Raw genomic sequence first — 14417 nt, 5'->3', positions numbered from 1 at the left:
CAATATTGTTCTTGAATGAGGTGTATGCCACAATTATATATTACTATGGACATGACGTTTGTTGATGTACACTGCACTCGAACTTGTTTCTGAGTTAGTATGGCATCTGGTGAGCTGTGGTGGGAGTGACATGTTGGTGCGGAAAGGAAGGCTGGGTGCATGGTTAAGTAGTGCGTGCATGCCGGTTATACTTGTACCGTGTTAGTGTTCTTATTTATTTTATGAAGACATATACAAGTACATACTCTTTTTTAATTTGATTTCTTAAAATTTTATGTGGTTAGCGTGTGAGTTTTTGTGGAATATTCTCTTTCTGTTAATACTTTTCTGTCACTAACTGTAAGCGTACTTTCGTTTGTCTTTATGGCCCCAGCTATGAAATCCTCCTCATGGCGAATGAGTACACTCTTTATTTTGTTGTTATGGCATTAGACTGCCATGGTCTTTTTTTTATTCCATTCGTCTCAAAATATTTAGAGATCGAGTTATTTGAATTCATACATTCCTGAAATATTTCACTTATCATTCTCTTTCACCAGAGCTCTCAGTTTATTTTGAATTTAGTATTTGTCTTGAATGTAACTTTAATTCTTTGTTTTATGGAGATGTAGCTAATTTTTTGTATGAGCTAGTAGTGGTACGCCACGATGTGACACTTTCCACTGTGAGTCTGCACTGTATGTTGCCAGTATACGTTAGTACAGTACGTCTTAATTTTGCTGTCTTGTGTTTTTATCTTTCTTTTAATGACGTTGTATTGCTTCTTTACTATCTTCCTGTTGCATCCGTTACGTGCAAAGTGTCAAGTCAAGGGAGTGTATAGAATACCTATGCAGTATGCAGAATGCATCGAACTTTTTGGCAAGGTGTTCAATTGGATTTTAATTTAATTCTTTTCCTAGGAAACTTATAAAATGTCTAGGAATTTCTAAAAGCGAGATCCACACAGGCGAAGTATAAAGTTACAATGAAATAACTTTTTCAAACTAGAACTTTACATTTTTAATAAATTTTAAAAATTATGGCTCTTGTCTGCATGCCTGAACATTGACTTGTCCTGAAGTAGAACTGTTAAAAATTTATTGATATGTTATAAACAATTGAAAACAAATTTTTGAACAATTATTAAAACTGTATAATAAACAGAAACTTAAACCAGACTTTCAGTTTTTATATACGTCGAAGCTGTACTAGTTTTATATTTTACTAATTGCAAGAAGCAGAACTGAAATGACATTTTGAATTGCAAATAGCTTCATCATGTGGATGAGTCTGAAAATGTATTAGGCTAAGCTGGCATGGAGAATTAAATTCAGAAGTCATTTGTGGTTTTAGCACTATGGCTCTTTTACAACCCTTCTGATTTTACTGGCAGCTTTCACAGAACTGTATGAAAAGCTCTATATCATGACGAGCTGTATTAACATGGTAAGTACACAACTCCTTTATCATCTCATCTTGTCTCGCTCATCATGATAGTAGAAGAATGGGACTCACAAAGTCTGTTAACCAACTTATCATCTGGTACCTAATGTTTGATTCCACGGCTTATTTCATTCAGCGATTGGTTGAGTTTCTGTGTCCCCTGAACAAATTCCAATCTCTGTTAGCTTTACCAGCATTCACGACTTAAAAAAATCACCAACTACTATACTGAGAAATGACTGTCCCAAATAGGCACACACCGAAAGATTCTTGTCACCAAACACACTTGAACACATGTGGCACTCTCCCTGCTCAGATCTCACCAGCAACTTTACCCAAACAGCTACTAACATCCAAAGATCCCTTTTCCATCTCTGTTTGTTCCTTTTTCAGCTCTATCAAAAAATGGCTCCGAGCACTATGGGATCCAACTTTTGAGGTCATTAGTCAACCCGAGGCAGGATTCGAACCTGCGACCGTAGCGGTCGGGCGGCTCCAGACTGTAGCGCCTAGAACCGCTCGACCACTCCAGCCGGCTCAGCTCTATCGTGTGACCACTACTATAATCATGTCAGCTGTCGAGTTTTAGACTACCATTCATAAATATTGACATATTTTTAACATATTACTTAAAAAAATAAGATATACATTTATAATTCATTGGCACTCCATATTTGCTCTGATTAGTTTTATACATAGCTGACATAATGTTTTTTAGATAACTACAAGTCGAAACTGCAGGAATGAAGTCAAGTTCACCTCTTTATTCTTCGTACCCCTACAGTACTGCTCTAATCAGTTGTACATCTTCCAGCATTATATTACCAAATTTTCGTATTAAATGTATATAAGTAAACTGAGATGCCTTATTCTTGCTGCTACTAATCATTAGTATAAATGTTGAGAACTTGTTGCTTTGGCGCTCTTAAAAACTTACTCAAAATCTTATTGATAATAATTACTTGAACTGTTCTGGACTGCAAAAAGATACTCATTTTGCCGCTGACTTTAAGTTCTGTCAGTGTGTCGTGCGTAATTACTGCAGCTAGTTTGTCTTACTGTTGTAGATAATTTCACTTGTAGATGTTAATAATTTTGTCTGTATTTATTGCACAAACATGATGATAATTTTATTGAAATCGTCTCTTTATTGAGGTTTCAACACTATTTACAGTAGCTTTTCTGGAAGTGATTTCAATGTTTTCAGTCAATATAAGGTTTTTAAAAATGTGTCGAATATTTTTAGAGGTGTTAGTACTGCCCACCCCCTAACCCTGAAAAAAAAGAAGAAATCTCAATGAATATGGGCTCTTGAATGCATACCTTAAGAGATGTGAACACTTGTATCTTAGCTTCTCTGAAACACATCTCCATTACTGAACAAGTGCGAATAGCTGTTAAGGCATGCATTTTAGAGCTCAAGTTTATTGTCCGTTTTTTCTCATTTTATTGGGCGTTATCACTTCTCAAAATATTCGATACCTTTTGTTAAGACCCCGTACATGCTGTAGTTTTAGACGAATTACACTGCCATGCTGCTCGGCTTCCATAAACGTGCGGTGGCTCAGATTGACCTCCATCCACGCTGGGGAAACCCAGCAGACTTCCGCCTGCCGGCTTCTCAAGTACCCACGCACCTCACCACTCGACTTCCTGGAGCCCTTAGGACGAGCAACGGCTCTGGCTTATTTGTCTGGTCCGGCCGCTACACTGCAACTTGCCCGCCACACATCACTCAATTAAACCTTCTCTTCTTTGGGTAATATATGTATAATACCCAGTAATTGTAAAGTCATAGAGCCACGTTCAAATCCTCGTCTTTAAACACAGTTAAGATTTTCCTCCGTTTTTTTCCTAAAGATTTTAGTAACTAACAGCAAATAAATCAGTCACTAAACTTAAATTCTTGAATCACGATGCGACGTGGCTTTGCTGCTTCATTAGGAGCTAGTTTTGGTGTTCAGCTCGGAAACATTACTTCCAGTAAAGCAATGATCTCGAAAGTTCAAGAACTAGTTACAACTTGTTTCACTGACTGCAACTACTGCCAGCAGTGCTGCTGAACTGATACCTGATGGTTGAGTGAGGCTCACAAAATGCGTCGTAGTTACTAATTACTAATAAGCTGAAGATTAGTGACTGGTCACTATTAATTCACTTAGTTATTCCTATGTCATTGTCTCCTTGTTTGTCTATGGCTTTCATCGAAAGAGCTATGACGCTCTTCAAAACGAGCAGTGTCTGGAGTTAAAATGAATAGGATTACCATTCACTGCATATAATTCTTAATAACTGATGGCGAAAGATCAGTCAGAAATAAACTATCTAAACTTTCAGCAAATATGAAATCTTTTACTTTAAAATTAAGAGAAAAAATAAATATTGGTGTAGTCAATAAATTAAATGAGGAGGAAAACGGACAACCACACTGAAGTAAATAAACACAAAAAGTTGATAAATTTCGTTATATAGGTACTTTAATTACAGGGGACAAAAGGTGCAGTATGATTGTATTGAAATGTATGTTAACAGGAGACCTAGAAACGACGGAGAGGCTCCGTCCCCGCCACAGCTGCAGTGGTCCACAACCCCACGACGACTACCGCAGTCCACTTCACCCCAGGGTTCTTATGCGGTTCGGCCCCCGGTGGAACCCCAGAGGACGTGCCACACCAGACAAGTGTAACCCCTATGTTTGCGTGGTAGAGTAATGATGATGTACGCGTACATGGAGAACTTGTTTGCGCAGCAATTGCCGACATAGTGTAACTGAGGCAGAATAAGGGGAACCAGCCCGCATTCGCCGAGGCAGATGGAAAACCGCCTAAAAACCATCCACAGACTGGCTGGTGCACCGGACCTCGACATAAATCCGCCGGGCGGATTCGTGCCGGGGACCAGGCGCTCCTTCCCACCGGGAAAGCCGTGCGCTAGACCGCTCGGCCAACTGGGCGGGCTCTGCAGCATAATAATCACAAAAAGATTTGAAAACATGCGCCGAAAAACAGGCTAACCGTCAAATGTAAAAGCTTAGAGATAAGTGTTGCCATCTGTTGCTGGGTATGGGAACTATCAAAACTGACCTTGATCTCACCACTAAATATCCTAATGTGATCTTTAATTGCAATACCTAAATGAACGACGTCAGGTACTACTGAACAAGTCCTTTTGCATATAAAATAAAAACAAGACGTAGAGAATAGAAACAAAGCGCCAAGATATTCATCTGGAGCAGGGACTCTCATACACGGATAAACGCGCGCGTGCAAAGCCGAAGTGCACAGAGTATTTGCTCGGTGCATCGCTGTAACTCGGCCTAATTCGCCTCAGCTCGGCTTGCATACTGAAGCCGCCCTGGATCGCCGTCGAGAGCGTTCATCACTCACTCACACTCACTCACTGGTCATACCGGACTCGAGAGTCCATTACCGCAGTAACGTATTTTCGCCATCTGTCCCTGTCTTGGGCTGTTTCCTTCCATTCACCTTCAATACCTAGGCTCCTCAAATCAGCCTTCACATTGTCCTCCCATCTATGCCTCAGTCCCCCCACAGGACGTTTTCCCTCTGTGTCCTATCAGCACTCTGCGCGCTGCCCTGCCCTCATCCATTCGAGCCTACGTGATTTAACAACACTGATTATGTCAGGGCTTGAATAGAGTTCGTGAACCTCTTCGTTATGCAGTTTTCGCCACTCTCCGCTAATGTCATCCCTTTTTGCTCCGAAAATTTTCCTCAAAATTTTGTTTTCAAATGCTCGAAACGGCTTTTCATTTTGCACAGTGAGAGACCAAGTCTCACACCCATACAGCATAACTGGTAGAATAATAGTTTTGTATATTCTAATCTTTAAATTCCTAGACAATATCCGTGATGAAAGTAATCCATTCAGTGAGAAGTAGCACGCATTTCCCGCCGTAATCTCTTCTTCATTTCGGATTCAATCTCATTTCTTGAAGTGATATCCACGCCTAGATACTTAAATGTGTTCACTTTTTCAAACTGCATGTCTCCAACTCTTAACATTTCCTGATCTACTGCTGTTGGCATTCTGGCACTAACCAGGTATTTAGTTTCGTCTTCACTTATCCTTAGACCTACATCTTCACTAGCCTTGATTAACGCATTCGCATTTGCTGTTACAGATTCTTTCCTATCGCTAATGATGTTTAGATCATCAGCATACCCTAATACCTTAATATTTATATTTACCTCCACACCCTCTGAATTATCTGCTGCCATTCGTACAATATATTCTAGGACAAAATTAAAAAGTAGCGGAGACAGGGCATCTCCCTGCTTAACTCCGTTCTTTGTTACAAATTCTTCTGACTCCAATGTCACCACGCGTACTCTACCTTTTGTGTTTTTCAAACTCGCTTCTATAAGTCTAACATCGAGTGCGTTCATAGGAGGCTTATTCAGCACTGAAACAAACAGATAAGCGCGAAACAGTTACTAGAATAACGGAGAACGTGTTTCGTAAGAATCGAAGACTTCCGAAAGTCTGCTTCAACTGCAATGAAGACATTCTAAATTTGTTTATAGCCGTGGCAATAAAGCCAAATGTCCAATCCTCGGTATAGTGATTACGTGTGTAGGAAAATAATCTATTGAAACACACTACAGCAAACTGCGTTTGATGAGATTATTTTCTTTTTTGAATTTCAAACTTAAATCATTTAGGAGAGCCGCAATGTCTGCTAAAAATCCTAATTCAGGTATCCTTTCAGGTTCATGCAGAAGTGGCTCCGGACGTCCTTTGTCCTTGAAAATTTGAGCCAAGGCGTGGCGTCGTCGAAACACTCGGAAAATCACTTTTATTTTGGTCAACCAGCGTGTTCAGCTTGGTAGGGGGGATATCTGGATACGCCTCTTCAAATTAACTTAAAATTCTTTGAACTGACTGTGAATGAGACCTTGAGAACGAATATAGTTCACGATACGCACTTCTATGTTCATCATGTCTTGGAGACCGACAAATGGAGACTCTAGGTATGCAAAAAAATCGACAGGAGGTAAATTCGATATGCTAAGCTTTTTGAGCAGTAGGCCAATAAACCCTTTTCACTTTAACGCGCTTTGCTTGGTTACGGAAAACAGCTTTCCCCAAGTGAGCCCTATCGCTTCAGCTGCCTTTCCGACTGCTTCTAGAATAGCCATACTGTAGCAGTGTCCTGCATCTAAATCTTACCCAGGAGCTCTTCCGTCACATGTAGTTCGTCGTCCACACCAGGCAAAAAGATGAGTAACTGAGCCGTCACCCTAATATCCGTGGAGTCATTAAGTGCGATAGAATACGCTATAACGTCTTCAGTTTCGGTTGCCAAATGTTCATGCAAATTACCGGCAATGTTGCTGATTCGCCGCGATATAGTCATGACGGACAGCGGTATTCTCCTGTATGCGGGAGCTAATATGGGATTCATTATCTCTACTACGTCCAACAACATATTCTTTCTTAATGGCCCTTCTAGAAACGGCTAACCAGCTCTTGCTAAACGTAGAGCGACTTTATAACTGGCTGTAAGAGTCCTTTCACAGCACCCTTCACGGTCTTCGCCGTAAATTAGAGTAGAAAGGTTGTGTCAGGAATAATACGAGCGAAAATGAAAACGAATATACCTTTGAGAGAAATGTAATCAAACTTCATTTCGTTTCGCTGGAGCTTTGACCAAAAGACATAAAATTCTCTTCTCCAGAGCTTCCTTAATTCTTCGCCTCTTGCGAAATAGAAACTTTCCAATTTGAACAACAGCTCCTCAGAAACTATCTTTCATCGAAAAGTGCGCAACAGTTCCCTGACCTAAGTAAGCTGTGCAATTTTACCTTTAATAAGACACGCGGTATTCTAAAAGCGCTTTACTCAAAACAGTACAACGGATTTGTTTGACATCACCTGAGTGGGAAGGCGCTCCCTGTGAAAAATACGCCAAGGTGCTACAATCCCTTGAAAATGAGTTTAGCGTAAACGATTCCAGGTGATTTACCGGTATATCACCAATCGCAAAATAAAGTCCATTTTGTTAAATGTACAAGTGTAACATTACATTTAAAACAACAGTCGACAGGCCTGTTTATTAAAACATAAAGTTTTACTGCTTCAAGGTAACTTAATATTTAATTTTCATTTATTAACACTTGATTTTCTTTTTGTTACAGGAAATTACTATCAGCCAATAATGGATGTGTCTGTAAAGCGATTTTCGGTAGCAACTGAAAGTGCAACTTATGATTTACATTTAGAACGAACCGATGATTACCGAAAGGACGTACTTTGCAGTACCAAATGTTTAATAGTATTCTACCAGACTTTGTCGAATAGAGAGTTTCCTAAGCTGCGCAGAGAAGCAACGAAGATAATTTCTTCGTTTGGTTCCACGTGTCTATGTGAAAGGTTTTTTCTGTTTTGTCTTGTGCCAAAACGAGATTGCGTCCAAGTATTTCCGAATGTAATTTTAAAAAATTCTTTAGGATTTGGTGTCAGTCTTGTCGCTTGTTCCAGATAATAGTACAACAATTGCAAGTAAAGGAAAGTAGAAATTAGAAGAGATAGTTTACTGTTGAAACAATATTTAAAGTTATTATTATTAGTCTTGCTTTTCTCAGACGTTATGTCTGGTCAAAAATGGAAAGTGACGCGGACCTTGATCAAGCGTGACTTCCTTTTAACTGTACGGTATATGTTACATTGCTTTTAGGAACTTTCGGGTAATTGAACATGTATCAATAATTATAGATTTCTGTAGTTGTATATATAAGTTTGGATGTAGCTGTATTGCGTCGATGTACTGGTGGATATTGTGTGGTATGACTCCTGTAGTCGATAGTATAATTGGTATAATTTCAACTTTATCCTGATGCCACATGTCCTTGACTTCCTCAGCCAGTTGGATCTATTTTTCAATTTTTTCTGATGTTTTCTTTTCTATATTTATTGTATTGGGTATAGATATTTCGATTAGTTGTGTTAATTTCTTCTTTTTATTGGTGAGTATGATGTCAGGTTTGTTATGTGGTGTTGTTTTATCTGTTACAATGGTTCTGTTTGTAACGTTCCCTGGCAAACTCACGTTATTAAAAAAAAAAAAAAGAGTTTATTTGTACCATATACGCCGCTCTGGGCAAGTTGTATATATCGTAATTATTGAACAAAAATATTACTGAATGTGGTGTAAAAGACATTTGTTATTCTCCTTATATTTTTTGTTGTAATATTTGTCTGTATTTAGGATAGGAATTTTTTCTGTATTTATTATGTGATTGTAAAATGTGTCAGTATTTGCGATAGCAGAGATATGTTGCCAGAAGAGAATAATATCGTCAATTTGCAAAGAAATGTTAATAGTCAGCAATACTATTTAAGCACAATGCATTATGTATTCTTTGGTCTTCTCTGTTCAGAAGTCATTGCGGTAGGACACTGTGAAAGAGTTTTTTACGAATGGGTAGACTTCTTTTGTCTCTGTCTGGACTTAGCCGCCATTAGACGATGCGTTACGAATTAATGTGAGTTGTATTGTTGTTTGATCTAAATATATAGAGTTTATCAAAAGTGTGAATTATTTATGTAAATTAGCTTGCCCACGTCATCTATAAAATTTCTTTAAGAATTTTTCAGCATTTTTTAGCGGTGTTGCTGGGCTGTGCCGCGACCAACAATAGCAAACCCGTAAATCGGGAACAGATGTATAAAAATCAATGGTGAATTAAGAAATTGTTCTTCTTTTCCAGTGATCCTGTGGCTGATAAAATTTGAATTAATTATACGTTTGTGCATTCGTAGGCGGATAGCTAATGTTAGTTAACATTGAAATTTAAACAGTTTGGTTCTTTCAAAATATCTTAAATGTGTAATGAAGTAGGTTTGATCAGTGACAAATGTCGGCTTGGCAATAATTAAAACATTTTCTGCTAATAGAGGTAACCTTGTGTTCTATGGCTAGTGCCGGGATAAAATTCAGTAAAAATATTTAACAAAAAATCCACTGCATCAGGAAAGTGTATGCCAAGGCCGAATGATTTAAAGGACCCAATTCTCAACCTAATTTCTTAACCAGTTCATATGAGTTCACGTAAATATTATTTTTTTCTTTAAATGTACGTAATAATTAAGTAAGTAAAATTTTTTTATTACCACACGAAAATAAGAGAGTGGTTCTACAACAAAGTTCGCACGAAAGAAAATTAACTTAAAAACAACAGATAAATTTTATTATTCTTCTTTAACGAAATTTCAAATCAATCCCATTCATTTCGATAGACGATTTCGTTAAATGTTCCAGTATAATTTGTATTCATCATTCTCCAGTACATTTTGTGGTGCATACTTGTATGTGGGAACGTGTTGTTTTATAAGTTTATGTTGTAAGGCAAGCTGTTGATGTATTATATTTGCTACATTTTCATGTCTTCTGGGGTATTCTGTATTTGCTGGTATTGCACATCCGCTTGTGATGTGATCTACTGTTTCTGTTTGCTGTTTGCAAAGTCTGCATTTATCTGTTGTGGTATTGGGATCTTTAATAATATGCTTGGTGTAATATCCGGTGTTTATTGTTTGAACCTGTATTGCAATCATGAATCCTTCCATCTCACTGTATATATTGCCTTTTCTTAGCCATGTAGATGGATGCGTCTTGATCGATGTGTGGCTGTGTTAGATGATACGGGTGCTTGCCATGTAGTGTTTTCTTTTTCCAATTTACTTTCTTCGTATCTGTTGATGTTATGTGATCTAAAGGGTTGTAGAAGTGGATATGAAATTGCAGTGGTGTAGCCGATGTATTTATATGAGTGATTGCTTTGTGTGTTTTGCTATTTTCTGCTCGTTCTAGAAAGAATTTTCTTAAATTGTCTACCTGTCCATAATGTAGGTTTTTATGTCGATAAATCCCCTTCCTCCTTCCTTTCTGCTTAATGTGAATCTTTCTGTTGCTGAATGTATGTGATGTATTCTATATTTGTGGCATTGTGATCGTGTAAGTGTATTGAGTGCTTCTAGGTCTGTGTTACTCCATTTCACTACTCCAAATGAGTAGGTCAATATTGGTATAGCATAAGTATTTATAGCTTTTGTCTTGTGTCTCGCTGCCAATTCTGTTTTCAATATTTTTGTTAGTCTTTGTCTATATTTTTCTTTTAGTTCTTCTTTAATATTTGTATTATCTATTCCTATTTTTTGTCTGTATCCTAGATATTTATAGGCATCTGTTTTTTCCATTGCTTCTATGCAGTCACTGTGGTTATCCAATATGTAATCTTCTTGTTTAGTGTGTTTTCCCTTGACTATACTATTTTTCTTACATTTGTCTGTTCCAAAAGCCATATTTATATCATTGCCGAATACTTCTGTTATCTTTAGTAATTGGTTGAGTTGTTGATTTGTTGCTGCCAGTAGTTTTAGATCATCCATGTATAGCAAATGTGTGATTTTGTGTGGGTATGTTCCAGTAATATTGTATCCATAATATGTATTATTTAGTATGTTGGATAGTGGGTTCAGAGCAAGGCAGAACCAGAAAGGACTTAGTGAGTCTCCTTGGTATATACCACGCTTAATCTGTATTGGCTGTTATGAGATATTATTTGAATTTGTTTGGATATTAAGTGTGGTTTTCCAATTTTTCATTACTATGTTTAGGAACTGTGTCAATTTAGGATGTACTTTGTATATTTCCAATATTTGTAGTAACCATGAGTGGGGTACACTATCAAAAGCTTTTTGGTAATCAATGTATGCGTAGTGTAGCGACCTTTGTTTAGTTTTAGCTTGATATGTCACCTCTGCATCTATTATCAGTTGCTCTTTACATCCTCGTGCTCCTTTGCAACAGGCTTTTTGTTCTTCATTTATAATTTTGTTCTGTGTTGTATGTGTCATTAATTTCTGTGTAATGACTTGAAGTTAATATTTTGTATATTGTTGGTAGGCATGTTATGGGGCGATATTTAGCTGGGTTTGCTGTGTCTGCTGGATCTTTGGGTTTCAGATAAGTTATTCCATGTGTAAGTGTATCAGGGAATGTGTATGGGTCTGCAATGTAACTGTTAAATAATTTAGTTGGATGTGAATGTGTTGAGGTGAACTTCTTTAGCCAGAAATTTGCTATTTTATCTTTTCCAGGTGGTTTCCAATTGTGAGTAGAATTAATTGCTTGGGTGACTTCATGTTGCAAAATTATCACTTCAGGCATTTGTGGTATCATCTTGTATGTGTCTGTTTCTGCTTGTATCCACCGTGTATGCCTGTTATGTTGTACTGGGTTTGACCATATGTTGCTCCAGAAGTGTTCCATGTCTGTTATGTTTGGTGGATTGTCTATTTTAATGTTTGTGTTATCTATTGTCTGGTAAAATTTCTTTTGGTTTGTGATGAATGTTTGGTTTTGTTTCCTTCTATTTTCACTTTATTTGTATCTTCTAAGTCGTTTGGCCAATGCTTGTGATTTCTGCTTGTTTTCATCTAATTGCTCTATCACTTCTTGTTGTGAGATTTTACCTAACCTTTTTCGTTTTTTTTCTGAAATTTCATTTCTTATAAATTGTGTTAGCTGTCCGATGTCTTTTCTCAGTTCTTCTATTCTGATCTGTAGCCTGTGTTGCCATTCTGGTTTTGTGGGTTTCATCTGTGTGTTGGTTGGTTATGATCTCTGCCTAGTGTGTATATTTAGTGTAGTGAGTGCTCCTATATAAACCAGTAGTTGTAACTCTTCCGTAGTTGTATTTTCATTTATTTTGTTGTGTATGATTGTGTTGATAGTTGTTATTGTTGTTTAGACTTGTGGGTTATTTGGTGGTCTATGCAAGATTGGTCTAATGTCTGTATTTGTGTCTTTGTATTCTATATATGTCAGCTGAAATTTTTCTTCTATATCTAACATGTGTGTCACTTCGTGTTCTATTCGTGCTTGTTCTGGTGGCTGTCTTAAGATTTCGTTTTCCTCTAATTGTTTAATTGATGCGTGTTCTGTGTTTGTTTGCTCTGGGATGTTTGAGTCCATTACTGTATTTTCTTCTTCTTCTGATTGCACATTATTTTGTTCTAGTATTTGTTGTACTTGTTGTTTGATCTTTTCTAATTCTGACTGGGGTTTCCTGTTATTTTTTATTATTACACGGATCTGATAAGCTAGTCGTTGTTCTGTTAAAAATTTTAATTCTGGGTATCTGATAGTAAATGTTGTGTATACTTGTGATCTGTATCCAGTTGTGTTGGTTCCTAAGTTTGTTGCTTGGTAATAACAGAACATGAGGTGTCGGCTATTATTATTATTATTATTATTTAAATCTCTTTTGCGCCGATAATCTTGTTCCACCAAACTAAGCTCTATAGCCACACCACATAAACATTTGACAATGACGAAGAAAACAGAGATGAAGTTTTGGAGAAAGTCGAGACAGGTGGAGCGAGCGAGACGAGCGTAAGGAAAGAGAGAGATAGCGATTGGTTGGGTGGTTGATATGGGGAGAGGACCAAACAGCGAGCTCATCGGTCCCATTGGGTTAGGGAAGGATGGGGAGGGAAGCCGGCCATAGCCTTTCATGGGAACCATGCTGGAGTCTGCCTCAAGCAATTTACAGAAATAGCGGGAAATCTAGATCAGGATGGCTGGACGTGGGTTTGAACCGTCGTCCTCCCGAATGCGAGTCCAGTGTGCTAACCACTGCTCCACCTCGCTCGGTGTATATATTGCAAAAAGTCGAGGAGTGGGGGTTTGCGTTGAAGTCAACACAGGGAAGCCACCTTCTGCATTCTGCACTGCGCGATGCGCTGGTGAAAACACCCCTCAGAGGCCTGATACGGAACGTTCTCCTAAATAACTGTGAAAGTAGGACGTTGATGAAGACAGACAGCACTTGAAAGCGACAGAAACGTGGCTGTGGAGAAGACTACTGAGAACGAGGTGGAAGCAAAACCAGTGACGATGTTCTGAAAAAGATCAACGACAATGCCTATAGTAACTGTCCAAAATAGGAAAACAAAACTTTCTGTGCATTTATTTGCACAAACAAGTTCTTATCACAAATAGCAGAAGAAAAAGGTTTTTCGAACGAAAATCAAGAGGAGGACAAGAAAGAAAGTGGTTGAAGTTGTAGTGGCAGTAGCGAAGTACCAAAACAATTAAGGAATGAAGAAGACACGACAATATAGAGCAATATGCTTGCGGTGACGAGGCACGGCATTTAGAAGACAATCATCATTTACATAGTCACGAAACAAGACTGTAAAAGATCTTCATGTGTGAGATTTCTTGAGGTGAGTGGCGTGATTTGCTCTTTCTAAATGACGAATATATTAACTTTCCCACTCCACCACAATCCTTGCACCTGACTACAGGACGTTAAAAGCTACATTTGAATAGTCTCCAATATTTGCAATTTAATGGCAGATTTACGTTGTATGATGGACGGAAACTCACGGTAAGTGCCACTACCAACTGAACTACCCAAGCACCAACTAGTTTAAATTATAAGATTCTCTTTGTTCCATAACAGACATTTCATTATATTGTGTAAATGATCGGAATTCGTTGTGGCTACATGAGAGAATTTTGTTGTCTCGTGTTGCACTCGTTTTGAAGTAGTCTGTAACATTGCCACTAAGTAATGAAGACCATTTTTCCTCTAGTGCTGCAGCTGCTGTCACTATTGTTTGTTTCAAATTTGGATTCATTACTTACGCCGAATTTTGAAGGTGAATATTGACGTTCGTACTTTGTGACGGATTGGAATGACTAACTTCCTGTCTACACGACTCCCGTGCGTAAACGTCACACTGCTCTAGCTGTTCGGTTTTGTGTATTTAGTAGTATCTCTGTAAGTTTTGAGATGCTGTAAAATGCAGATGTGGAAATATGCGAGAATGACATGATATGCCGGCCGATGTGACCGAGCGGTTCTAGGCGCTTCAGTCTGGAACCAAGCTGCTGCTGCGGTCGCAGGTTCGAATCCTGCCTGGGGCATGGATGTGTGTGATGTCCTTAGGTTAAT

The sequence above is a fragment of the Schistocerca piceifrons genome, chromosome 6, assembly GCF_021461385.2.
Source record: "Schistocerca piceifrons isolate TAMUIC-IGC-003096 chromosome 6, iqSchPice1.1, whole genome shotgun sequence".
Lineage (NCBI taxonomy): Eukaryota > Metazoa > Arthropoda > Insecta > Orthoptera > Acrididae > Schistocerca > Schistocerca piceifrons.
The sequence above is the reverse complement of the archived record's forward strand: the minus strand, read 5'-3'. Positions refer to the sequence as shown.